At 45.9% G+C, this 25,851-nt stretch overlaps 1 long non-coding RNA gene across 1 annotated transcript in view; it reads right to left on the reverse strand.

Moving 5' to 3' along the window:
• The window catches only part of LOC115093189, a 91,929-nt gene extending 67,480 nt beyond the window's left edge, over nucleotides 1-24,449 (reverse strand). Inside the window, exons 1-2 of the long non-coding RNA XR_003857205.1 lie at nucleotides 23,832-24,449; nucleotides 9,046-9,273 (exon numbers count right to left, since the gene is read on the reverse strand). This is a non-coding gene — a long non-coding RNA (uncharacterized LOC115093189). The remainder of the gene's footprint in view (nucleotides 1-9,045; nucleotides 9,274-23,831) is intronic.
• Between the last annotated feature and the right edge of the window lie 1,402 nt (nucleotides 24,450-25,851).

Genomic DNA, 25,851 nt, shown 5'->3' on the forward strand with positions numbered 1-25,851 from the left:
GATCTTTGGTGGCAGGATAAAACAGCCAACTTCCAACTCCCACAGCAAAGCAGTACTGGCCGCCCTGCTGGGACTGGTCACAAAAAATCTTTAGGTGTTTACTGGTCGCAAGCAAACACCCCAGGGAAAATCCAATACTGTTAGAAACGGGGTAAGTAGCCCTCCTAATAGAGCAGTGGTCAAAAAACAGCTCCAAAACGCCCAACTCTCCAGTATTTCTTGATCAGAAAGACTCTCTACACATGCTCAATTTATACTCCTCAGTCTCAACCCAAAAAGAGGAAGGCCAAAGGCAGAGGGAGGACCCCGCGCATGCAAACAACCCTTCATCGAGGGAAAAAAACCAGGGACAAAGTTAGTGGCAGAGAAAACGATGATAAAACAGATGAATGAGGATTCTGTAAAACAGAACTGGAAATGGTTTCATACGTACTGATGTCAGGAGGCCTATATACGGAAAGGCACGACGAGATGGCACGGCTCATCCACCGGAAACTGTGATTGTCTGCCTTCAGTCTCATTAACTGTCTTTTCTTTTTTTTTTTGTTAATCATTGTCTTGCATGTTTGTCTTATTAGATTGTAAGCTCCATCGAGCAGGGACTATCTTTTTTTGTGTGTGTTTGTAGAGCGCTGCGTATGTCGTGTAGCACTATAGAAATGTTAAGTAGTAGTGGGAACATGGCCGTAATAGAACTGTAGAGAACAAAGAAGCTGTGGTCGCCTGGGGCATTTCTGTTCCAACTAATAAAACACTCGATGCCAGAAGAAAACCAGACGTTGTGCCAAAGGAGAAAAAAACACAAGATGGGCATTGCTGATAGAAGTGTCAGTACCAAGCGACTTTTCTATGGATCATATGGCGAGGCGCAATCAAAGACCAAGAAAATTCAATTGGGCAGCACTGGCCTGATTAATCAGAATTTCCTCCCGCATCTTGATATGTTGCCTTACAGCCTGTGAACTCCAGAAGGAGGCGCCCTCTGGCACACTGCATGTATTAAGAAGAGCATTAGTAGCACACTTGAGAAACCGAGATCATTCCCAGCATGCCCTGGCTTCCGAAAGGAGGTTCCTTTCTGTCAAAGTGAATGCAAAATGAATCCATTTGGAGACGCTGTCCCAAGAGGAAAGTATAGCAAATGTTGCTTACCTGATGTAACAGGTGTTCTCACAGGACAGCAGGATGTTAGTCCTCACAAATGGGTGACATCGAGGATGGAGCCCTGTACGGAAAACTTTTCTGTCAAAGTTTCAACAAGCTTTGACTGACACTGGCACACTGGGTGCACTGAGCATGCCCAGCCTGCAATTATCCCTGTGAGCCACAGGTGTCTCCCTCAGTCTCGTCTTATAGCTAAAAAGCGCAAGCGAAACTAAAATAAAAGTATACAGACCCAACTCCGCGGGGTGGCGGGCGGGTTTCGTGAGGACTAACATCCTGCTGTCCTGTGAGAACACCTGTTACATCAGGTAAGCAACATTTGCTTTCTCACAGGACAAGCAGGATGGTAGTCCTCACAAATGGGTGAGTACCGAGCTGAGGATGCCCGGGAATGCACCAGATACACCGCAGATGCGCAAAGGCGTAACGACTGAGGTGGAAATGGGAACGGAGGGCATCCGCAACACCATAATGGGTTCGTGGAAGGATGTTGGGTAGTGAATTGAAAAAAGTAAGAGTAGGCGGACTGGCCAAACATGGAGCATGCCGGCTAGTCAAATGTAAGCAATAATAGGCTGCGAAGGTATGGAGAGGACTCCAGGCTGCAACCTGATAAAAAAGTACAAGCAGCAGTAACCAAAGGGAAGCTGTTAAGGCTAAGACGGACACAACAGTATGTGGATACCCACAGTGTTGTAGTGAAATGTCTGCTTGTTGGTAGGAAAGGAAATATAGACCACTTAATCAGAAGGATTAGGTCTGTGTGGCCACTGGAAGTAGCAGCTTGACCCTTGCATGAAGGAAAGAGTCAAGTGGAATTCACATGGAATGCAGTGCAATGTAGATAGAATGTAAGCGCAGCATTACTGTCCAGGAATGTGGAAAACCCAGTCTCTCCCTAGGGCGAGAGAGAGAGGTTAGGAAAAATTAATAGAGTATTTCCTGAGGAAAGGAGATACAACATCTACCTGAAAAGGATAGAAAGTTGAATGCGTAGAACTACTCAGTGGCAGAGGAACGGAGTCAGGTGAGTATGGAAAGAGTGCATAACTCACGGACCCTGCTGGCAGGAATGACATTAAGAGGGAAAGAAGTTCCCTTGCCAAACTGTGGAAGAGAGGAATGGAAAGGCTCAAACGTAGAATGTATGAGACTTATAAGGAGAATATATATGTTCATTCCGTGATTAGAGAAATAGAGGCGGCTTGATCAGTGGATAATCCATGGTAAGCCGACTCAGAGAGGATTACCGAAAACGGGAACCCAACTCCCAAAACGATACACCTCCTAAGAGAAAGGTGTATCTATGTGGAGGATGTCTGGAGAACAGAATCCGAGGGAGTAAGAAAAAATGGTGGAAAAGTAAAAGGGGTAATACCTCTTTTTTTTTTTTTTTTAGCGTCAGGAGGTAAAGCCTGCCATATTAAACGGCAAGATTTATGTTTAGAAGGTTTTGTGACGCTACCAGAACCTAAGAACATCAGTAAGTCTATGATTTGGGACTGACTGGTGAGGGAATAAAAGGTTACTGATATGATGGATTGAGAAGTATGGGAAGCATACTGATCTCAGTCAGGGAGTGGGGAAAAGAATACTGAACCCCATCCCAGTTCAACATTAGAAGAATGCTGGCTACGAGAGGCAGCAGAAGAGATATATTGAAGAGGCCTTTGATGGAAGAAAAGGCATCTAAGGGAACGCATAGGAAACATGTGTAGGGAGCAGAACCTGTGCATCGTATGGAATGATGCAGACGCAGAGGAAAGTTTAGTTAAACTCAGCGTTAAAAGATTTGCCCTGTACACATGTAATTGAGACCATTCGAGAGGATAGAACCTACGTGGAGAAGGTCAGATAGAGCGTTCATTAAATCTCTTAGATATGTGGCCCAAGGACGCATGAAGTGAACAAGGGCCAAGGGTAGAGCTGCGCAGCTGTCTAGCAGAGCAGCTAAGAGGTTGTGCGTGCTTATGAGTTGGAAAGCACATTGTCCCTATGCTGTCTGTCTGTATGCACAAAGAATTGTTGCAAAAGCAGTATTGGAAGGCATAAGGGCATAACTCATGGGTGCAACGTCCAGGAAGTTTATGAGAAACTATGCTGGAGTGCAATAGATGCATAATGGGTTGACAGCTTTCAGGAGAAACTTTATAACCCTAAGGAATTGCGAGCATGAGTCGAAGGAGACTAGGTCCTAGTTCGAACTGGGATAAGAATCAGGGACGAAAGCAATGAAACCACTTAGGTCCATTGAGTATAGAATGTCACTGAATATAACCCATAGCAGTTTTGAATTATGAGAAAAATGCATAGTGGGAAGAAACCCCATAGCCCAACCATGAAAAGTTGAAAGGTTGAGGTTATGGAAAATATGCGCAGGGACATATAACAATGTATCAGAATGTCTGTGCGCATGCTGGACAAGAGGGTCTTAAGACTGTGGTGTCCAGAAGTGTTACAGAAGGGATTTATGGCAGTGACAGTAATCCCAGTTAGTAAATGTATAGTGAGTCCTGAAAAAAGTGAGAGCTCCTTGCATGTACTGAAAGTGGTTAGCAGTAGTCTATGCAAGGAAAGTGAATGATGTTACACTCCGCAGAGAAAACAGCATTCACCAACAGTGATGCAAGAGACAGTTCACTTACCGAAGCTGGTGCCGGCGGCAGAACTTGGGGTTGTAATGTTGACTCACCATAAAGCACATAGAAACATTAAAATAATGTACTTACTGCAGTATGGAGTGATGGTAACCAAAGATACCATTGTACCTGTGACGTCTAAAGAAAGTTGGATTTTCTTAGGTCCAGGATGTGCGGAGAGTAACTATTTTCTGTTAAAAGAAAGAATAGTGCAATTAAAACTCCCCAACCCCCCTCCCTTCTCCCCTCTGCACTTCGTAGCGCCTGGGGGAGTGTACCGGGACTTTGGTACAAGGTGGGGTGGCCGCTCTGATATCTGACCAGATGGGAGACCAGGAGGTGTCCCAATGGAGGATATCATGTAGGCTCCTGCAGGTGTGTGAGCGGTAAGTGGTACCCGCATTTCTGTATGCTGTACAAGGAGACACTGAGACCTGTGGCCAGGCCTCAAGGTGAACTTGTACATGGGGCAATGGTTGCTGAATCTCATGTTTAGCAGATCAGCCAATGCAGCTGGACCTTGGTTGGGAGGGAACCAAGAGTCAGAGCATTGGTCGGCACAGGGACTTGTTACTGACAAGAGAAGAAGCCCTGCTGCAATCCCAAGAAGATAGAGGGGTTCTCCTGATATTGTGGCTAACATAGCTAACATAGTGATATGTGACACTAATACAGTTCTAAAAGGCACATGACCCAGAACTTTTCGAACCACGGTCCGAATGGGAGAACACAACTCTATGGGAATGCCGCTGAAGCGGGGTACTTACCATCCGACGTGGATCGCCGCAAGACGAGCCGGTGAAGATTGTTGACCCAGATGGTCTCCGGAGTCCTCGAGGGTAAGGCCGGGGACGTAAACGTCCATCTCGCTCTGAAACCCGGTATGGTGGCACAGGTACAGAGGAGACAGGCCAGGCGTGAGTGGCGTTTAGACTGCTAAGTGTAACAGATGGCCATAGTCCCACACCACTTGACGGTGGGGCACGCCAGGAACAGAGGAGCCCTAACGGAACTCATGTTCCCTTCCCTCGTCACAGCGGCTCGATGTGTCGTGACGCCAATGCAGAAGCTGTCGGACCTGGATCCGGAAGTTCTGGATCACCAAGGACTACCAAAACTGTAGGAACAGTGCTGATGGCAGTGGTGATGTCGCTCTGCCCGAGCGTTGTCCAGCCTGGAGAAGGATGGCACCGATGTGCTGGATGGCGTCAGCGGCGGACGATCACGATGTCGGCGATGATGGGTGCCACGGTGCTCGGCCCGGTCTTTCCCCAGCGCCGAGATGGAAGCCCTCGTCGTCCTGGAAGGCGATCGATGACGAACTGTCAGCACGCCTGCTCTGCTCCTGACACAATGGAGTGTCTTAAGCTAATACGGGGCTTAAAAAAGAACCCAAAGCGTGGAGCAATGTGAGGAGGTGAGGGTATTATGTGGCGGTGCTATGTCGGTATTGACGATATTGAAGGCAACCTAAGGGGCTTCGAGGATATCATCAAAATGGGTATGAAAAATCGTCGATGACTGGCCAGGAGAATGATGACAGTGACGGGCACTGACAGCAGTGGCATAGGTATCTTTGAAACGATGTGGAATCGAATAATCGAAAAACATTGCCGTTATTGAAAAAGATACCGGCATCGACTGAGTCGAAGTCGAATCAATAGGGCGTCAAGGACACCGAAGGAAAACGGAGGTGTCGAGGGCATCGATGCATGGAGGCGGGCATTTATGCCGTTTGTGGCATGGCCACGGGCATCAACTATAGGGCCACAGACGTTGACGGTATCGATTTGGACAGACTCAGATTTCCAAGTGTACATGGCATCGGTGCCCCAGACACGTGTGTCGGTGGCATCGATATGGACACGTATGGAATCGATGGCATGGATCTCCCAGTCGATGAATTCCATCCCGGCATCAACGCCAGTCCTGGAATCGGCATGGGCATCGATGCCAGCCATAAGGCTGGCATTGGCATCAACGCCCATCCACGGAATCGAGCCGGCATGGATACCCACCGATGGGACCCACCTGGGCATCGAATTTCACCGATGGGAGCAGCCTGGCATCGACTGCCCTCGATGGATGCATTCTAACATAGATGCCCATGGATGAAACACCTGGGCATCGGTGTCCATCGATGCAAAAGGACCCGGCACCGATGCCATCGACGGACGGCCATCCGGCACCAATGCCATCGACGGACAAGCCATCCGGCACCGATGTCCATCGATGGGGACCATCCGGCACCGATGTCCACCGATGGGGACCATCCGGCATCGATGCCCACCGACGAATCGATGTGGCACCGATGCCCACCGATGGAAAAGGGCTGGACATCGGTGGGGAGGATGGGGCATCGATGGCATCCCCAAAAGGGGGGGTGGCATCGATGAAGTGACCCTGGGATCGTTAAAAAGTGTCTCGGGCAGCGGTGGCGGCGACCCGAGTATGCATGGCAGTGACTAACAGCGTGTGCGTCAATGGCATGCATCCGGGTAGGGACGGCACCGAGGAAGCCCAAGGAAAAAAACAGTGCGTAGGAGGAAAAAGCCTGGTAGCACTGAAAAGCAAAAAACATGGATAAAGGCATCAGGGCACCGTGGGGGGAGGGGCGCTGATGACATATAAAAGCCCAGGGCGGTTTAGGAGGGTCCCGGTGTAGCGATAGGGTATCGACTGCGTGAGGGTACCAGGGAACGAAGGACTTGAAGCTACAGAAGTCCTAAAGTTAAGGAAAAAATCCCTACCCCACTAGCATAAGCAAGCAGAGTGTCACAGAGATACTTGCAAGCTGTTTAAAGCTAACTGAAAAATGGGGGAAGGGAAGGCTTCAGTCAGTTAACAGCCTTAAGATAGTGACAGGAACCGACCGAAAAATAAGAATTAGTACTCACCGAGCGTCGTAAAAACGTACGCGGAGGGAGACCTGTGCAGGGAAAAGTGTTTTTTGAAGTGAAAAGTTAAGTGTTTCCATGAGGTAATTAGTTAAAAAATCCTCACAGAGCTCCAACCGCTATGCTGACTGCAGAGCGGAAAAAAGAAGACTGAGGGAGACACCTGTGGCTCACAGGGATAATTGCAGGCTGGGCATGCTCAGTGCACCCAGTGTGCCAGTGTCAGTCAAAGCTTGTTGAAACTTTGACAGAAAAGTTTTCCGTACAGGGCTCCATCCTCGATGTCACCCATTTGTGAGGACTACCATCCTGCTTGTCCTGTGAGAAACATTTAGCACACAGGCCTCAGAACGGGGTGGGCTCTGGGGGGGGCCACGGCCTGACCAAAGGGTGGCCCTTCCTGCAGAATTGCTGTGGGAGATCTGGGGCCAGGCCAGGCAGTCGGCAGCTGGGTTCAAAAAAAGGTTTGCTCTCCCGCACTTTTTTCTGTATCGGGCCCGTATGTTGTGTCCTGCTACCAGGCTGGGAAATGTAATCGGACCAGGGACAATACGGACAGAACCTGTGAATAGTCCTTTCCGTACCCTGTCATTTTATCTTACTGTTATTATCACTATGTTGCTAATTTATTACCTTTTATTTTAGCCACTTTATTGCTTTGGCAATACCTTTGCACATTTTCATGCCATTAAAATGATCTGAATCTGCCCTGCTGTATTCACTCTGGTCTCACCCTCCCACCCTCTCCTGTTCCCTGCACAAAAGGAAGGGAGGAGGAGGAGAAACAGGAGGGGGGAGGATGGATTAAGGAGTACAACTGGCTCTTTCTTATTCTGCTGTCCACTCCAGCTTCGGTTACCTCCCCTCCTATTCCCTGCATGCTGCCTGGGAATGGAGGGGCTGGAGCAGAACTGCCGCTCTCTAGGTAAAATCGCCTAGTCTTCCTAACCGAAGAGCCAGCTCTGCCACCATCTCTGTCATAGTTAGGGCTGCCAACTGTCTGGATTTTCGTGGGACAGTACAGAAATGAGGGGGAATGTCAGGGAGCCAGGAGGGGGGGGGGGGGGGGGGCGAGCTAAGATGTCCAGAAATTGTCTAGATTTTAGCCCTCCGAGTGGCTCTGCAGCCCACAAGCTAACAATAGCTGTTCTCTCCTGCCAGTCTCCCCCCTCCCTTACATGGTGACCTAGCATCTTATCTACCTGGTTTCGGGTGGGGGCGGTTCTGCCCAGCATCTTTACATCTCCAGACTGCAGCTCCTCTCGCCCAGCGCCGGTGCCTTCAACCAGGAAGATGTTGGTCCGGGGTCAGTGCCTGGGTCTCTTCTATTCCTCCTGCACCACCCGGCACGCCACAGATCTGGTACAAAGAGCTGATATTTGAACTGCGCAGCGCGGGAGAGAAAGAAGAGCTATTGGCATTGTCTGCAGGAGCGGCATTCTCCTGGTTAAAAGCACTAGTGCTGGGACGGAAGTGGAGCCTGGCAGATGATGGGTAGAGTTGAGGGGGGGGGGGGGGGCAAAGGGGGCCATCGTGCCCCCTAGACACGAGAGAGAGAGAGAGAGGATCCAACAGGACCACCGCAGGCCCCATCCCATGGCAGCCAGAGATGTTGGCTGAAAAGGCTCAGAAGAGAGGGGGAGACCCTGAGTGTGTGCGTGCGTGTATGAGAGAGGGAGCATGTGAGAGAATGAATATGTGTAAGTATGTATGTGTGCGGAGAAGGGATAACGTTTATGCAGGCCCTTCCTCCCACCCCCAATACTTGACAATCGTGACTGGAAATCAAAAGATCCCAGGAGAATGTTTAACCTCTTTTAGTTTTAATTACTGGTTGTTATTTGATGTATCTGCTGTTTTGTAACATTCTTTTATTAATATGATTTTACCTTATGATTGATGTCTTATACCTCTTGATTTTATTGTTTGAAGTTTTATGTGGAATGGTAATGCTGCATTGCATACAGCATCTGGCTTGTTGTAGTTTCCAGTTCAGTTTTTGTCTGCGCGTTTCTATTTATGTTTTATGGTTTTTGTGGTAAATCGAGCTGCAGCGGCTTGGGAACTGCCAGAGGGAAAAAAAAGGAGGCAGACTCTGGCAGTTCCTTAAGTACAGTTTATTTACAGTGAAATTGAAAAAAAAAAAAAAGTGCACAGCAAAACAAATTAAATAGGCAGTTCATCTTGAGAGTTCAGGTCTCTCGGAATTATAACAGCACAGGGCGAAGCCAAACAAATCATGTAGGCAGCTGACCTTGAGTTCTGGCAAGTCTCAAACCTAAACATAGCAGGGCTTAAACTTACTGTCACTCTCAAACCTTAAACATAGCAGGGCTTTAACTTACTGTCACTCTCAAACCTTAAACATAGCAGGTCTGCTCATATGGCTCCCAGGTCTTCTACTCAGGTGGAGGGCTCCTTCCTTCGCACAGGGTTCTCTGTGGATCTCAGTCTTAAGGAGGACTGGGCAAGACAGCTGTGCTCAGCCCTTTACAGTGGTCTGAGGGCGTTTTCTGTGCCCACCATCACAGGTTCTCTGTATTCTGCATTTACCGACAACAGTTCACCAACGCCTGTGGGTATAATTTTGCTTAATCTTTGAGGTATTAAATATCATCCGAATAAAATCTTTTATCCATTTTTTCTAAAAACTGTTGATGCAATGCTGTCAAATGATTTTAAAGGTAGTTTTGCTGGGTGGCTAAAACTGGCCGGGGCTTTCTTTATTGCATATAAGACCCTTAGGAGATTTTCTGTTAATATCTTTCAGCCAAGTTGTCAGATACGGTTAATGCTTTATTTTTTATTTCTTTATGTGATTTATATTCTGCCTTTCAGGCACTTCCAAGTGGATTACATTCAGATCATGCAGGTATTTCCCTGTTCCCAGAGGGCTTGCAATCTAAGGGCCTGATTTAACACCGCTTTTCTCCCATTCTGTGTCTGTGGGGGAAAATGCTTAGTAAATGAGGCCCTAGCGATTGTACCTTAGGCAATTGAGGGTAAATTGACTCACTTAAGACCATAAGAAGCAGCAGTGGATTTGAATCCTGGCTTCCCACCTGCTGCTCTAACCATTAGGCTACTCCTCCATTCTTTATGCTAGGGATGTGCATTTGTTTGAAATGAATTTGTGGACCTTCAAAACAAGTGTAGGGTTTTGTTTCATTTGTTTTTGTTTCCCATTCAGATCTATAACACATTCAAGTCTATGGCTGTGCTCTCTTTATAAAAACAGGTGGAGGTAACTATTGCAACCAACTCTTGGCTGGGTGACCTCAGAGCCTAGGCAGGACAAGATGGCAAGGAGACGAGCTAGAGGACAAATCACAGTGCAGCATCTTTTTAAGTAATCTATAGCTGCTAACTGGATTAAGTGATGCTGACCCATTCCTTCTGTAAAGTCTGAGCATGTGCGAGAAGCAGTCTGTGTTTCATCTCTAGCTGTTGGCAGAGAAAGACATGTTTGTAGAAGCTCTCACAGAGTTTTGCATTTGGCACTGGTAAAGGGCTACTTCTGATCTTCTCTGTGCTGCAGTGCTCTGACTCACTGTGCCAAAAGACGGAAGCAGTACACTGCTGCTGATTTTGATTTTTCTCTTTATTGGGGGATGGTCAGGGTAGGAGACAGTGTGGAGATTGTAGCAGTGCTAGTGATTTTTTTTTTTTTGACTCTGTCTGGATACCAATGAGGTGAGTACACTGACAGACTGAAGAGAAGAAGAGTTTTACCAGGCTGCTAGTCTTTTTGGTTCTGTTTAACTAACAGTTTTTTGTCTGTGTGGAGTCAGTCAGCACTGAGTGCATACAGCACAACACATGTACATTGTATATGTGTCTACGTGTGTATGTTTGTAAGCAGGGGCAACTCAAGCAATCTGCTGCCTAAAGCGAGGGATGAGATGGCGCCCTCCTCCCCACCCGTCTGCCCCAAGGGCAAAGCACAGGTCAAAACATCGAGAGGGTCATGGGGGGGGGGGCAGAGGGTCCCCTTGGAGTCTGGCCCTTCCGGTGATTAGAAATGTTACAGAAGAGGGACAGGAAGGGTCAGAATTCCCAAAGTCATGGCAGACAGTGCATCACTGATGATATTTCTAGGAAGCTGGCAACCCTGCTACTCTCCCAAGAACATTACAATCTGCATCCAACATTTCTGCAGCATTTGCCCCCTGGAGGAGTGGGAAATGGGTGGATTTTTTTGTGTGTGGGGGTGGGGGTGGGGGTGGGGGTGGGAGGGAGCTCAGTGTGTGTCACACTCTTTCCAGGTTGGTGCAAGAATATCGGGCTCTAGGTGAACTTTCCACACTGACCCTCATCACACACAATTAAAAACTGTGCATTTATAATAACAGATTGTACATGAAAAAAGATATTCATAGTCTTCCAAGGTAAAAATATCACAGCAACATGTATATTCTTTTTATACACTGCATTGGTGCCAACCAGAAAACTCTGCAAAAAAAGACATTTGTTATTAGGCCTATTGTAAAATATATTTGATGTGGGCTTAGCCCTCAGAAAGCCACGAGCAAACTGAAAAACAATGATAATATACCGTGTTTCTCCGAAAATAAGACAGGTCTTATATTCTTTTTTAGCTCCGATAATAAGCCCTACTCCAAAAATAAGCCCTAGTTATAGGTGGACGCGCGCTTGCACCCCAAGACTTGCCCGACCCCCCCCCCCCCCCAAGACTTACTGAAAGTCCCTGGGGGGGCCCCGAAACCCGGGGGGGTTGTTAAAAAAAACAAAACAAAAAAACCCCCCAAACCCACTCCAACCCTTCAAATTTAATTCATTGCAACTCCCCCACCCTCCCGACCCCCCAAAACTTGCCAAAATTCCCTGGTGGTCCAGCGGGGGTCCCGGGAGCAATCTCCCACTCTCGGGCCGTCTGCTGCCAGTAATCAAAAATGGCGCCGATACCCATTGCCCTTACCATGTGATAGGGGCTATCGGTGCCATTGGTTGGTCCCTGTCACATGGTAGGAGCAATGGATGGCCCGCTCCGGCCATCCATTGCTCCTACCATGTGACAGGGCAAAGGGCCATCGGATAAGGCATGCCCGCAAAAGAATGTCATGTATTTATTTCTTTATTTAAATGTTTTTAGATACCGCCATTCCATGTGAGAATCACTCGTTCAGAACGGTTTACAGGTAAAACATTCATAGGTTTCAGTGCTGCAAGGTGCACAAACATTCATTATAAACGGAAGTAATACAATGGTGCGCATGTAACATGAAAACAAAGCTAGATTATAGGGGTTTGCGAGGGAGGGGGGTTATTGTTCAAGACTTATTTTGGTTATCTGAGTCATGGGGGACTGGGTGTTTCGGTCGAGTAGAAGGCATTTTTGAATAGCCAAGTTTTTAAGTAGCTCTTGCATTTCGTTTTGTCCGTTGTTGTTCGCTATTCCTCTGGCATGGCGTTCCATAGATTTGGACCAGCAGTCGAGATCACTCTATCTCTCTAGTTTGCGTTAGTTGAGAATTTTCTTACGTTCGGGGATTTCTAGGAGGCCTTTGTTTTGTGATCTGAGATTTTGAGGGGGGGGAGGGGGGGTTGTGAGGTTTAAATGTTATTCCCAGCAGATCGCTGTTGTTCGGGTTAATGTTGTTGAATGTTATTGTTAGGACTTTATAATGAATTCTTGACTGCACAGGAAGCCAATGCAGAGCCATCAGTGTTGGGGTGATGTGGTCAAATTTCCTTGCTCCGGACCGTCGTCTAGCTGCGGCATTTTGCAGTAGTTGCAGAGGTTTTAAGTGACTTGCCGGGAAAATCCTCCAAGTAAGGAATTACAGTAATCCAGGTTTGAGAATTTGAGAGATTGTAACACTGTTCTAAAATCTGTTGGGCTCAGTGGAGGTTTCAATTGGCTCAGAATCCGCGGCTTGTGGAAACCAGATCTAATCGGTTTGCTTATGCGGGCTTTCATGATTCGTTGAGACCTACAGCATTCCTCTGCCACTATAAAGAGATCCCGCCATGCGCCCACAACTTGAAGGTGGCATCCCTTTTTGCGGAAATAACCAAAAGAAAATAAGATGCATGTTTACAAAGCAAGCTGAAGGTGGCTTGAGGAAAGGAAGACCGCCGGGCTTACTTGGGCAGAGAAGTAATGAATATGCATCAGCGTGAGACCTGCCCAAGCTGAGTGCGGTGGGTAATTATGATGAATTCCGCTGGCTGACGGCCCGAACACCTAACACATTGAAATCGCTCGTGTCCATTTGTAACAAACAATTACCCTAGATGTTGCTTTTCATTTGAGTCGCTTGACTTCCTCCCACTTCATGCGTTATTGCTTGAAATGCTAGGTCCATCTTAATAAAGACTTAGAAATAAACACTAATTGAGCCTGCTTTTTCTAATAAGCAGGCAGAAAGTTTAGAGTAGGTTAACTACAGAAAAGGGGGCCTATTTATTAAAGCTGGAATAATGCATTTGTGTGCAGTAAACAGCATTTACCACATGGGAAGCATGTAAATGACGTGCAGAGTTTGCAAGTTCTGTGCGTTATTTCCTGACATCTGAATCCACAGCAACATAGGGATGCAAATGAGCTGCACTGAATGCAAAGCAGCTCATTGACATACAAAGGAGTAGCACAGTACGCAAACAATCTTCACGCACTGTGCTACGCTGGGAAAGTTAGTTACACCTTAAGAGGTGTAGTTAACCTTTCCCCAGGAGCATTGCCAGGATCTTGTGGCTAAAAGAGTCCTAAGGCCATATAAGAATTAGCCCACCATAATCTCTGTCAAAGTCCCCTGGTAATCAGTGGTGCCATGTTCTCTTTACTTCCTTCCTAGCTATCTGACAATTAAAAAATAAAAAATTAATGATCCTAAAAACCCCACCCCTCTTCCGATAATTCAACACCCCCAGACCCCTTCACCAATCTCATCAGAATGCCCAGGATCCACGAAGGGCCAGAGCGACATCCATTCACTCCTGCCCCACTGGTACCATATAACTGTGACAGGTTCCCCAAAAATATGTCTCCCTACCCACCCACCCCACCCCCCGAGCTTATTCTCTGCCTGGACTATAAACTGGACTAGCAGCCACACTGGGATTTTTTATTTTTTTTTTTTTCAAATTGATGTTTCAGACTTTTTACTGAGCCTAGGGGATTCAGCTTCTAACTGCCCTGGTATTAAGAAGAGGAGGAATCTCTGAACTGCTGTGGGTTAAAACCATTTGTTTTGCAGTTCTGAATGCTGCCCTGAAAACTCACCACTGAAGGGTTAACAAGTCAGACTCAGCTGTGATGTCATCTGGCTAAAAAGAGAAAGAAAGAAGGAAGAAATAGGATCACCTGACCCCAGGAGCCAATTGGAGCTCAGGAGCCACTGGCCAGTCTCCCTGGCTGGAGTGATCGAGCCATGCCCTAAGGTGGGAAGCTGAGGCAGTGCTGGTCAGAAGAAGATGAGAGGAAGAGGTTCTTTCTTTCTTTATTTACTTTTATATACCGGTGTTCGATTTTACATATCACATCGGTTTACATTTAAACAAAATTTGCAGGAACTTATGCATTACCTTTGTCAAATACATTAAACATTTAAATATGGGGATTGTTAACAAGGGATATAAAAGAACATGGGGAATGGCTAACACTACGTGATGCATGAAGGGGAGTGCCCCTTCAGCGCACGACGCCTGGTGTTATGGCACCGTTTAACGTCCGTCACAGTCCTCAGTGACATCAGAGGGGGCGGGTCTCCCAATCAAGGATCACACATCACCCCTCCCCTCTCAGTTCCAGATGGATTCTTTCACCTTTTTTTCTTTCTTTCTGTCTTTATCATCACTTTTAGTTATTTCAGGGAGCCCGCTGGTGATGGTGTGTGGCATCCCTGTGCGCAGGCACCCGGTGTTCTGTTGGTTCTTGCTGTTGGTGTGGGACCCAGAGACTGAGAATCTGCCTGGTGTGAGGCTGTAAGCAGCCTTGCTTGATAGGGTGGAACTGGAGATCTGCTGGAGCGGAGATAAGTGAACTAAGGCTTCCTAAGATACAGGCCGATACAGTACAGTGCGCTCCAATGCCCTTGGACGCGCGTTTTTCCTTACCCCTTATTCAGTAAGGGGCGGAAAACGCGCGTCCAACCCGCGGCACCTAATAGTGCCCTCAACTTGCAAATGCATGTTGAGGGCCCTATTAGGTATTCCCGCGCGATTCAGTAAGTAAAATGTGCAGCCAAGCCGCACATGTTACTTTCAGAAATTAGCGCCTACCCAAAGGTAGGCGCTAGTTTCTGCCGGCACCATGAAAGTGCACAGAAAAGCAGTAAAAACTGCTTTTCTGTGCACCCTCTGACTTAATATCATGATGATATTAAGTCGGAGGTCCTGAAGGGTAAAAAAAGTAAAAAAAAAAAAAAAAAAAATTTAAAATGGGCTGGTGGCTGTCGGGCCGAAAACCGGACGCTCAATTTTGCCGGCGTCCAGTTTCCAAGCCCGTGGCTGTCAGCGGGCTCGAGAACCGACGCCGGCAAAATTGAGCGTCGGCTGTCAAACCCGCTGACAGCCGCCGCTCGGGGTCAAAAGGAGGCGCTAGGGACGCGCTAGTGTCCCTAGCGCCTCCTTTTGCCCGTTTCTACCACACCACCTAATTTAAATACAGAATCGCTCGCACAGGCGAGTGGCCAGTGCGCGCGCCGGGAAAGCGGGCATTCGTCCGCTCTCCCGCGGACTTTACTGAATCGGCCCGATAGTAAGATAGTAATGAGGGCAGAAAAGGACCAGATGGCCCATCCAGTCTGCCCAGCAAGCTTCTTATGGCAGTGCCTGCCGTGCTGTGCAGTTACCCCCAAGCCTTATGATAAGGGTAGTAATATTTACAGTCAATCAAAACCTAGGGGTGTGCTGGGAGGCAGAGATGCTTGTTTTTCCTCCCCCCTGCTGAGGTTAAAGGCACCTCCCCAAGCTTAGAGGAAAAAAAACACTTTGGTTTGCAGCTGCCTGCCTGTACTGCAGTCAGTTCTTGCACTCCAGAGGGACCCGAATCTAGAACAAAAAGAGGATTTGACGGGGTGATTCCAAAAAGAAAAACAAACCTCTTAATGCACCAATCCTATCCCTCATTCTGAAGTTACTGCCTGCAGTTAAATCAGCTTGAACTCTATTGATTTGTTTTTTATTGTGCACATTCATTGCTTCTGACTAAATTTTGGTTACCCAGGGACCGAAATATATATATACACTGATTCGCTGGTGTAAATGTTAAAATACTTGCTCACTTCAATTGCTAATTGTTGCTGAAGTTTGCATGTAGGGAAATCTCGTGAATATCGCGCCTAAGTATTGTGATAACTTGTACCAATTTCTATGCTAACTTTCTTCTTTCCCTTTCTCACTGCAAGCTTCTCATTTTTTTTTGCTGGAAAGAAATCCTAAACTGTTCATTGGAGGGAATTATTGGGTTATTGGTATTGCGGATCCAGGCTTGGTGTTGAGACGCCGTCTTACCCTCCTCAGGCAAGCAAACCTGCAACAGTGCCTTAAGATATTTTTATTCTATGGTAACTGCCCCTCCCTTGGTACCGACTGAATCAAACGACCCAAGAGGGGGATTACACAACAGAACGGCCCGGTCTGATCCCCCTTTGCCCCACACGTGCCTTGAGAGCAAGTCAGCAGCAGCCTGGGGCTAATAGCGGCAGACCGGTGGTGGAGGGCAGGCAGCAGCGGTCTGAAGCCATGGTAGAGGGCCAGCAGCAGCCGGGAATGCGCAGGAGCGAGCTGGCAGTGTCCCAAGCGCACGGGGATCATGGAAGCAGGGGCCCGGGCCTGGGAAAAGATAGTTTGACACAATTACAAAGCATGAGTCCAACTTTGCGGCACTTGCCGTGGTTTCTGCATAACCTAGGGGGGTCTCGTGTACCTGCGTAGATAAACAGAAGACACACTAGACCGATGCTATAGAAATCAAAATAGCGCAGGTGAGAAATATGGAAAGAAAATGTCTACATAGGAGCTGGGACTTTTGCTGCATTGGCAAAAATAATATTCCCTAAATTAGATTATTGTAACTCTATCTTATTGGGTCTCCCAGCATCTCATACCAAACCTTTTACAGATGGTGCAGCCAGAATTCTGACTAATTCAAGGAGAATTGACCACATTTCCCCAATCCTAAAAGACCTACGTTGGCTGCCAATTCACTACCGAATCATTTACAAATCCATTACTACCATATACAAAGTCATCCATCTCCATGCCCCGCTCAACTTACAAATCCCTTTCAAAAAAACACACCTCCGCCAGACCTCCGCCAGACCCATCAGAGAGTCATAGAGAGACCCAGAAGCTAGAAATAAGCTAGGAGCAGTATATACCAAAGTAAAAAAGTTGAATAGTTCAGCTCAGTTACTCACCTTGGAAAGGTGTTGAGGTAGTGTGATTAGGTTTGAATAGAGAACAACATTTGTTAATCAAGGGAGCTGTGAGTCACTCAGGCTGACTAACTAAAGTTAGACTGTTTGTAATTCCCAACCCACCCACCCCAAGCTCATCCCTTAATTTATAGGCAGGTGCCACTTGCACAAAAAAAAAAACCCAAAAAAAAAAACCCCATCAACAAAAACTTTATTGAGAATTCGATCAGACCCCAGTAGGCCACTACCAGACATATAGTGAATTCACTAATACATTTAAAGGAACTTAGACACATTCCTACTCCCATAGCAACCTAAAACTTAACTAGGAACTGATCAAAATTGAGATGAAGGCAGCAGTCCAGCAGCAAGAGGGGGGCTTCCCAGTCTTTTGCATCGAGTGTCACATGTATGATTTTTTACCCACCGGTGAGAAGTTGTACATGTGCATGCGATGCAAAGAGCTCCTGGCTCTCAGAGAACGAGTCCGATCTCTGGAGGCTAGAGTGGCAGACCTGGAGGAGCTGAGGGAGACAGAGAGGTATATAGATGAGACCTTCAGGGACATAGTAGTCCAGTCCCAACTTCAGACTGGCAGCCCTGGTGCTGCCTTGGAGGAAGAAGGTCTCATAATGGGAGAGCACCAACCAGATGTAGCAGGAAAGGATCCTGTAGCAAGGACCTGCTCTCTAGGTGATGCATTGTCCTTTCACACTGAGGATATCTCCCCAAGGCCTACTGCCCAGGAGGGAAGGGTTAGGTCGGCCGTCATAGTTGGTGATTCGATTATTAGGAATGTAGATAGCTGGGTGGCGGGTGGGCGTGAGGATCGCCTGGTAACATGCCTACCTGGTGCAAAGGTGGCGGACCTCACGCGTCACCTAGATAGGATTTTAGACAGTGCTGGGGAGGAGCCGGCTGTCGTGGTACACGTGGGCACCAACGACATAGGAAAATGTGGGAGGGAGGTTCTGGAAGCCAAATTTAGGCTCTTAGGTAGAAAGATTAAATCCAGAACCTTCAGGGTGGCATTCTCTGAAATGCTCCCTGTTCCACGCGCAGGTCACCAGAGGCAGGCAGAGCTCCGGAGTCTCAATGCGTGGATGAGACGATGGTGCAAGGAAGAGGGATTCAGTTTTGTTAGGAACTGGGGAACCTTTTGGGGAAGGGGGAGTCTCTTCCGAAGGGATGGGCTCCACCTTAACCAGGGTGGAACCAGACTGCTGGCGCAAACCTTTAAAAAGGAGATAGAGCAGCTTTTAAACTAGAACAAAGGGGAAAGCCGACAGTCGCTCAGCAGCGCATGGTTCGGAGAGATGTATCTTTAAAGGATACTAATGATGCATTAGAATTAGGGCATCCCGACAGTGAGGTTCCAATAATTAGAAAAGTAGTCCAAGTGCCTGTAACTAAAAACTCACCTGAGCTAAAAATTCTAACTTATCCCTATCAATTAAAAAGCAGAATAAAAATACAATCAAAAAACAAACTTTGAAATGTTTGTATGCTAATGCCAGAAGTCTAAGAAGTAAGATGGGAGAACTAGAATGTATAGCAGTAAATGATGACATAGACTTAATTGGCATCTCAGAGACATGGTGGAAAGAGGATAACCAATGGGACAGTGCTATACCGGGGTACAAATTATATCGCAATGACAGAGAGGAGCAGTCGGGAGGAGGTGTGGCGCTTTATGTCCGGGATGGCATAGAGTCCAACAGGATAAACATCCTGCATGAGACTAAATACAAAATTGAATCTTTATGGGTAGAAATCCCTTGTGTATCAGGGAAGACTACAGTGATAGGGGTATACTACCGTCCACCTGGTCAAGATGGTGAGATGGACAGTGAAATGCTAAGAGAAATTAGGGAAGCTAACCAAATTGGTAGTGCAGTAATAATGGGAGACTTCAATTACCCCAATATAGACTGGGTAAATGTATCATCGGGTCACGCTAGAGAGATAACGTTCCTGGATGGAATAAATGATAGCTTTATGGAGCAATTGGTTCAGGAACCGACGAGAGAGGGAGCAATTTTAGATCTAATTCTCAGTGGAGCACAGGACTTGGTGAGAGAGGTAACGGTGGTGGGGCCACTTGGCAATAGTGATCATAATATGATCAAATTTGATTTAATGACTGGAAAAGGAACAGTGTGCAAATCCAAGGCTCTCGTGCTAAACTTTCAAAAGGGAAACTTTGATAAAATGAGAAAAATTGTTAGAAAAAAACTGAAAGGAGCAGCTACAAAAGTAAAAAATGTCCAAGAGGCATGGTCATTGTTAAAAAATACCATTCTAGAAGCACAGTCCAGATGTATTCCACACATTAAGAAAGGTGGAAAGAAGTCAAAACGATTACCGGCATGGTTAAAAGGGGAGGTGAAAGAAGCTATTTTAGCCAAAAGATCTTCATTCAAAAATTGGAAGAAGGATCCAACAGAAGAAAATAGGATAAAGCATAAACATTGGCAAGTTAAATGTAAGACATTGATAAGACAGGCTAAGAGAGAATTTGAAAAGAAGTTGGCTGTAGAGGCAAAAACTCACAGTAAAACTTTTTTAAATATATCCGAAGCAGAAAGCCTGTGAGGGAGTCAGTTGGACCGTTAGATGATCGAGGGGTTAAAGGGGCACTTAGAGAAGATAAGGCCATCGCGGAAAGATTAAATGATTTCTTTGCTTCGGTGTTTACTGAAGAGGATGTTGGGGAGGTACCCGTAATGGAGAAGGTTTTCATGGGTAATGATTCAGATGGACTGAATCAAATCACGGTGAACCTAGAAGATGTGGTAGGCCTGATTGACAAACTGAAGAGTAGTAAATCACCTGGACCGGATGGTATACACCCCAGAGTTCTGAAGGAACTAAAAAATGAAATTTCAGACCTATTAGTAAAAATGTGTAACTTATCATTAAAATCATCCATTGTACCTGAAGACTGGAGGATAGCAAATGTAACCCCAATATTTAAAAAGGGCTCCAGGGGCGATCCGGGAAACTACAAACCGGTTAGCCTGACTTCAGTGCCAGGAAAAATAGTGGAAAGTGTTATAAACATCAAAATCACAGAACATATAGAAAGACATGGTTTAATGGAACAAAGTCAGCATGGCTTTACCCAGGGCAAGTCTTGCCTCACAAATCTGCTTCACTTTTTTGAAGGAGTTAATAAACATGTGGATAAAGGTGAACCGGTAGATATAGTATACTTGGATTTTCAGAAGGCGTTTGACAAAGTTCCTCATGAGAGGCTTCTAGGAAAAGTAAAAAGTCATGGGATAGGTGGCGATGTCCTTTCGTGGATTGCAAACTGGCTAAAAGACAGGAAACAGAGAGTAGGATTAAATGGGCAATTTTCTCAGTGGAAGGGAGTGGACAGTGGAGTACCTCAGGGTTCTGTGTTGGGACCCTTACTGTTCAATATATTTATAAATGATCTGGAAAGAAATACGACGAGTGAGATAATCAAATTTGCAGATGACACAAAATTGTGCAGAGTAGTTAAATCACAAGCAGATTGTGATAAATTGCAGGAAGACCTTGTGAGACTGGAAAATTGGGCATCCAAATGGCAGATGAAATTTAATGTGGATAAGTGCAAGGTGATGCATATAGGGAAAAATAACCCATGCTATAATTACACGATGTTGGGTTCCATATTAGGTGCTACAACCCAAGAAAGAGATCTAGGTGTCATAGTGGATAACACATTGAAATCGTCGGTTCAGTGTGCTGCGGCAGTCAAAAAAGCAAACAGAATGTTGGGAATTATTAGAAAAGGAATGATGAATAAAACGGAAAATGTCATAATGCCTCTGTATCGCTCCATGGTGAGACCGCACCTTGAATACTGTGTACAATTCTGGTCGCCACATCTCAAAAAAGATATAATTGCGATGGAGAAGGTACAGAGAAGGGCTACCAAAATGATAAGGGGAATGGAACAACTCCCCTATGAGGAAAGACTAAAGAGGTTAGGACTTTTCAGCTTGGAGAAGAGACGACTGAGGGGGGATATGATAGAGGTGTTTAAAATCATGAGAGGTCTAGAACAGGTAGATGTGAATCGGTTATTTACTCTTTCGGATAGTAGAAGGACTAGGGGACACTCCATGAAGTTAGCATGGGGCACATTTAAAACTAATCGGAGAAAGTTCTTTTTTACTCAACGCACAATTAAACTCTGGAATTTGTTGCCAGAGAATGTGGTTCGTGCAGTTAGTATAGCTGTGTTTAAAAAAGGATTGGATAAGTTCTTGGAGGAGAAGTCCATTACCTGCTATTAAGTTCACTTAGAGAATAGCCACTGCCATTAGCAATGGTTACATGGAATAGACTTAGTTTTTGGGTACTTGCCAGGTTCTTATGGCCTGGATTGGCCACTGTTGGAAACAGGATGCTGGGCTTGATGGACCCTTGGTCTGACCCAGTATGGCATTTTCTTATGTTCTTATGTTCTTAATCACTTCATGTTCCACACGCCAAAACCTTTCAACGCAAATCCTTCAGAGACCGAGCTTTCTCCACAGCAGGACCACCACTATGCAACTCCGTCCCATCGGATCTGCGTCAGGAATCCTGCCTACCGACGTTCAGGAAAAAGCTCAAAACATGGCTTTTTAAAAAAGCCTTTCCAGACCCCCAACTGATCCTTATCTCACCGGCAGACTTCACCAGTACACTGTTAACAATTACCATCACAACTAAAATTCTACAGCGTTGCAAATAATTGCTCTCTCTGTTACATTCCTATTGCCTTCTTCTTTTCTGCTCCCAGTTGTGCACCTCCCTGTTTTATTGTAACTGCAATTTTCTAACCGCGCACCTGTTAAAGTTTATTGTGTTTTCACGTTGGTTTCTCGCCCCTTGTTAAACGTAAACCGGCATGATGTGACGCTCGTCATGAATGTCGGTATAACAAAAACACTAAATAAATAAATAAATAAAATGAATAATATAGCATCAGCATGGAGGCAGCTCAGCTAAAGTGGCGCATGCTTAATTTTAATCAGGCCGATACAGAGTGGTGTGCTCGGCCGAGCGCACCGTTTAGCCCCCCCCCCCCCCCCCCGTGGCCTCGCGTTTTTGATGCGCTATTATTACCCCTTATACTGTAAGGGGTAGTAATAGCGCGTGGAAAACGCGTGGCCAACCCCCGCCAAACTAATAGCACTCATCACATGCGAATGCATGTTGATGAGCCTATTAGTTACTCACCCGAAATACAGAAAGGTAGGCGTTAATTTCAGATAGCACCGGGAAAGTATAGAGAAAAGCAGAAAAAACTGCTTTTCTGTACACCCTCCGACTTAATATCATAGCGATATTAATATCATAGTGATATTAATATAATAGTGATATTAAGTCGGAGGCCCCAAAAATTAAAAAAAAATATATATATGCCCACGGGTTGGAAAATGGACACTCAATTTTGCCAGCGTCTGTTTTCCAAACCCGTGGCTGTCAGCGGGTTCGACAACCAACACCAGTGAAATTAAGCGTCGGTTATCAGACCCGCTCACAGCCGCTGCTTCCGCCATTAAGGAGGTACTAGGGACGCGCTAGTGTCCCTAGCGCCTCCTTATTAGCGCAGGCCCTAATTTAAATACTGAATCGCACGCCCAGGAGAGGTGCCTGGGTGCGCGTCGGGAAAGCGGGCTCTCGCCTCAGAGCGCCGGCTCTTCCGCAGTTTTTTTTTTTTATAATTGGCCTGAATGTCGGCAGTGACTGTCTGATATGTTTTTGTATAGTGCTGCATACGTTGAGTAGCGCTATAGAAGTGTCATGTAGTAGCAGTAAAAGCTTAGGATGGATTGCAATAAATAATTCAATACATCCTAACAATAAATAAAATCAAATATCAATAAAAATACAGTAATATATCAAAATCTGCAAAGCAAACTGAACCTTACCCTACTCTCATTCGAGTTTGAGTCTGGCCACATTCCAGCTAATCAGAAGTATATAACAGCAATAACAAATTTAATACCAAGGGCCATCCTCCCAGGTGCAAGTAGACTAATCCACCCTCAATAGTTCTTCAGAAAAAAAGACGCCTGACCCCCGCTAGTCTGACTCAAACGTCAGCCCTGGGTGACATCGTGGGAGGGGCGCCAGAGGAGGGAGTTTCACATGGACGGGCAGGGAAGCAGGCAGAGCAGCAGCAGCATGCCAGGACCGGGCTCAGTCCCAGGGGTGTTTGCCCCTGAGCAGCTGTGTCTGTAATCCTGTTATCATTTTGTTTCCTTTCTGAAACCTTTTTTTTTTGTTTCTTCTCATTTGGTCCTGGCTCTGCTCCTTTATTGTGGATTTATTAGGGCATCCAATATAGGTGGGAGGGTTTTGTTTTTTTTTTCATTTGATGTCAATTACTACATATTCAAATCATTTAATTTCGAAAAGTTTTTCTTGGATTTTATTTTGCATCCTGGCACATTGAGTCTTCATTTGCAACTAGCCAGGAATGTTTCTCCTATTTTTATATTCCGGGTGACAACCCTTAGGCAAGGGTCATGCAACTGTACCTCCTTCCAGAACCCTGAATTCCTGAGCCCTGAATGTCAGCAATGACCAAGACTCCAACTCCCACTGCCACTAAAGCCATTGAGCCAGCTTCGGATTTTATTTTGTGTGAGAATGGCCGAGCAAGGTTTCTGGGCTGGAGCAGTAAACCACGCTGACGCCAGCCTTTTCTCATGCAAGATTCACTTTTATTCTTATAATAACAGTGGACTGCTTACCTTAGCAGTTTTCAGCTTACACACAGGGTTCTAGACTGTCTTCCCTCTGGACAGTGGACATTCAATCTCTTCTGGTTTGGTCAGAATAATTTTACAGGAGCTGCCTTTCCTGGAGACGTAGGGGCCTCCTGATCCCAGCTGGGCTCACAAACCTGTCCCGCCTGCAGGACTCTCCCTGCATAGCAGGGACCCACCCACAGAGATCTCTCCATCTGTGGCATTTAAGGTGGACTAGGCCTGGTCCTGCACAGGTCTAAAAGGGAAAAATAAGGGCACTGTCACATTTTGTTAAAATTTTGATAAACAAATGACTTTGAATTGGAGTAATTTTTCATGGTCGATCCCTGTGCAGGAGATCCAGGTTGCAATCTCCTGTCTGATGGCCCGGGTGTGTCTTGGAGGCAATATGGTGGAGCACCTAATGGCTTTAAGGGGGGTGGAATCCATCCTGGGGGAGACTTCCATTCCAGCTCGGGGTAGTGAATAAAATGGTAGTTGCCCAGGAATGCAATCTGTGGCTATATAAAGAAGGCTGTCAGATGGTATGATGGAGGAAAGGATTTTTAGTTAAAATATTTTATCTATCTGGAACACCATGCCTCCGGATCTCAGGCAGGAATCATGTCTACTAACTTTTAAAAAGAAATTAACGACATGGCTGTTCTGCCGAGCCTTCTCCGACACCAGCCCAACAGCCTGACTTATAACAGTTCTAGCAACTATGCACTTTACAAACGCTAAACCGTGTATATAAATTTTTAAGAGAATGTTTACAAATTTATCATGAGGTATTCTACCTGCACCTTCGCATAACCCAATGTATAACTTAATCTCTCGTCCCCCTCTTATTTTTCCTCCTCCAAGTTACACATCCTTGTTATAATGTAACTTTACTCTCCTTCAAATTGTCTTTACTGTTTGGTTGGTTATAGTTCCTAATTGTTTGATGTAAACCGAGCTGATTTGATTTGTATCAAGAAATTCGGTATAGAAAAGCCTTTAATAAATAAAATAAATAAGTAAATAAATTTTATATAATAATAATATGTATACATACATATACTGTAGGTGACTCTATTGAATGATTCTGGAAAACTTTAAAATGTTCTGTGCAGTGCTAAACCATTCGTAAAAATACTTGATCTGCTATCTGTTTTTGCCTCATGACTTTCTGTTCAATAAAAATGATTTAAACATAAAACATTTTTCTGTGTACGCTACATGTACTGCACCTGCTGCTTTGGTTTAATCAATGGAGCATTAGGAAAAACATGCTGACCTCATTATCCTCCTGCCAGCAACTCTTAGCTGGGAACCTTTAATGAGAAAAATGTCTTGGCAGATGAACTGACTCCCGAAGAAGGGGGTCAGTGCGATCTCGAAAGCTCATGTGCTCCATCTCTTGCTGTTGGCCCTTTGAAAGGTATCTTAGCTTGCCAAGGCCTCGATGGCAGTGCTGTGCGATGTCACGTAAAGGGACTTGAGTTTGATTCCTGGCTGAAGTCTTCCTCGCTCCAGGTTGGCTGGGGCCAGGATGGAGAAGGAAGACATAATCATCGTGCAATGGTGACATTTCGTGACTCGAGTTAGGGCCCGTGATTGCAGAGGCCCGATGGTGTTTCGGTGCACGGCCTCCCAACGTAAGAATGTTGCTACAGTGAGTGCGCTCAAGTAAATTGGGAGAGGATATCAAATATAGAAAAAAAACCATCCAGGAGTAGCTGTGAATGAAGGTTCCTGGCCCTTGTTCTGATTGAGATGGAAACCCCAAAAGGAACCAGAGGAAACTGTTGGGTCAAAAAAAAACAAACCCCCGACTTCTCCTGGTGAACAATGCAGTTTAGCAGACTGACAGAAATCAGTCGATTTGTCCCAGCTCTTTAAAATAAATGCAATAGAATTTTAGTACATTTTTTAACTGGACAGCATCTTAAGTCTGGCTGTCCGTATATTTGTGTAATGTAATGTGCAATACTGATTAGGAGGCTACATTGGTTTTCGCTCCTGAAACTTTTCCTGT

Source organism: Rhinatrema bivittatum, chromosome 6 (genome assembly GCF_901001135.1).
Source record: "Rhinatrema bivittatum chromosome 6, aRhiBiv1.1, whole genome shotgun sequence".
In the NCBI taxonomy this organism is placed as follows: Eukaryota; Metazoa; Chordata; class Amphibia; order Gymnophiona; family Rhinatrematidae; genus Rhinatrema; species Rhinatrema bivittatum.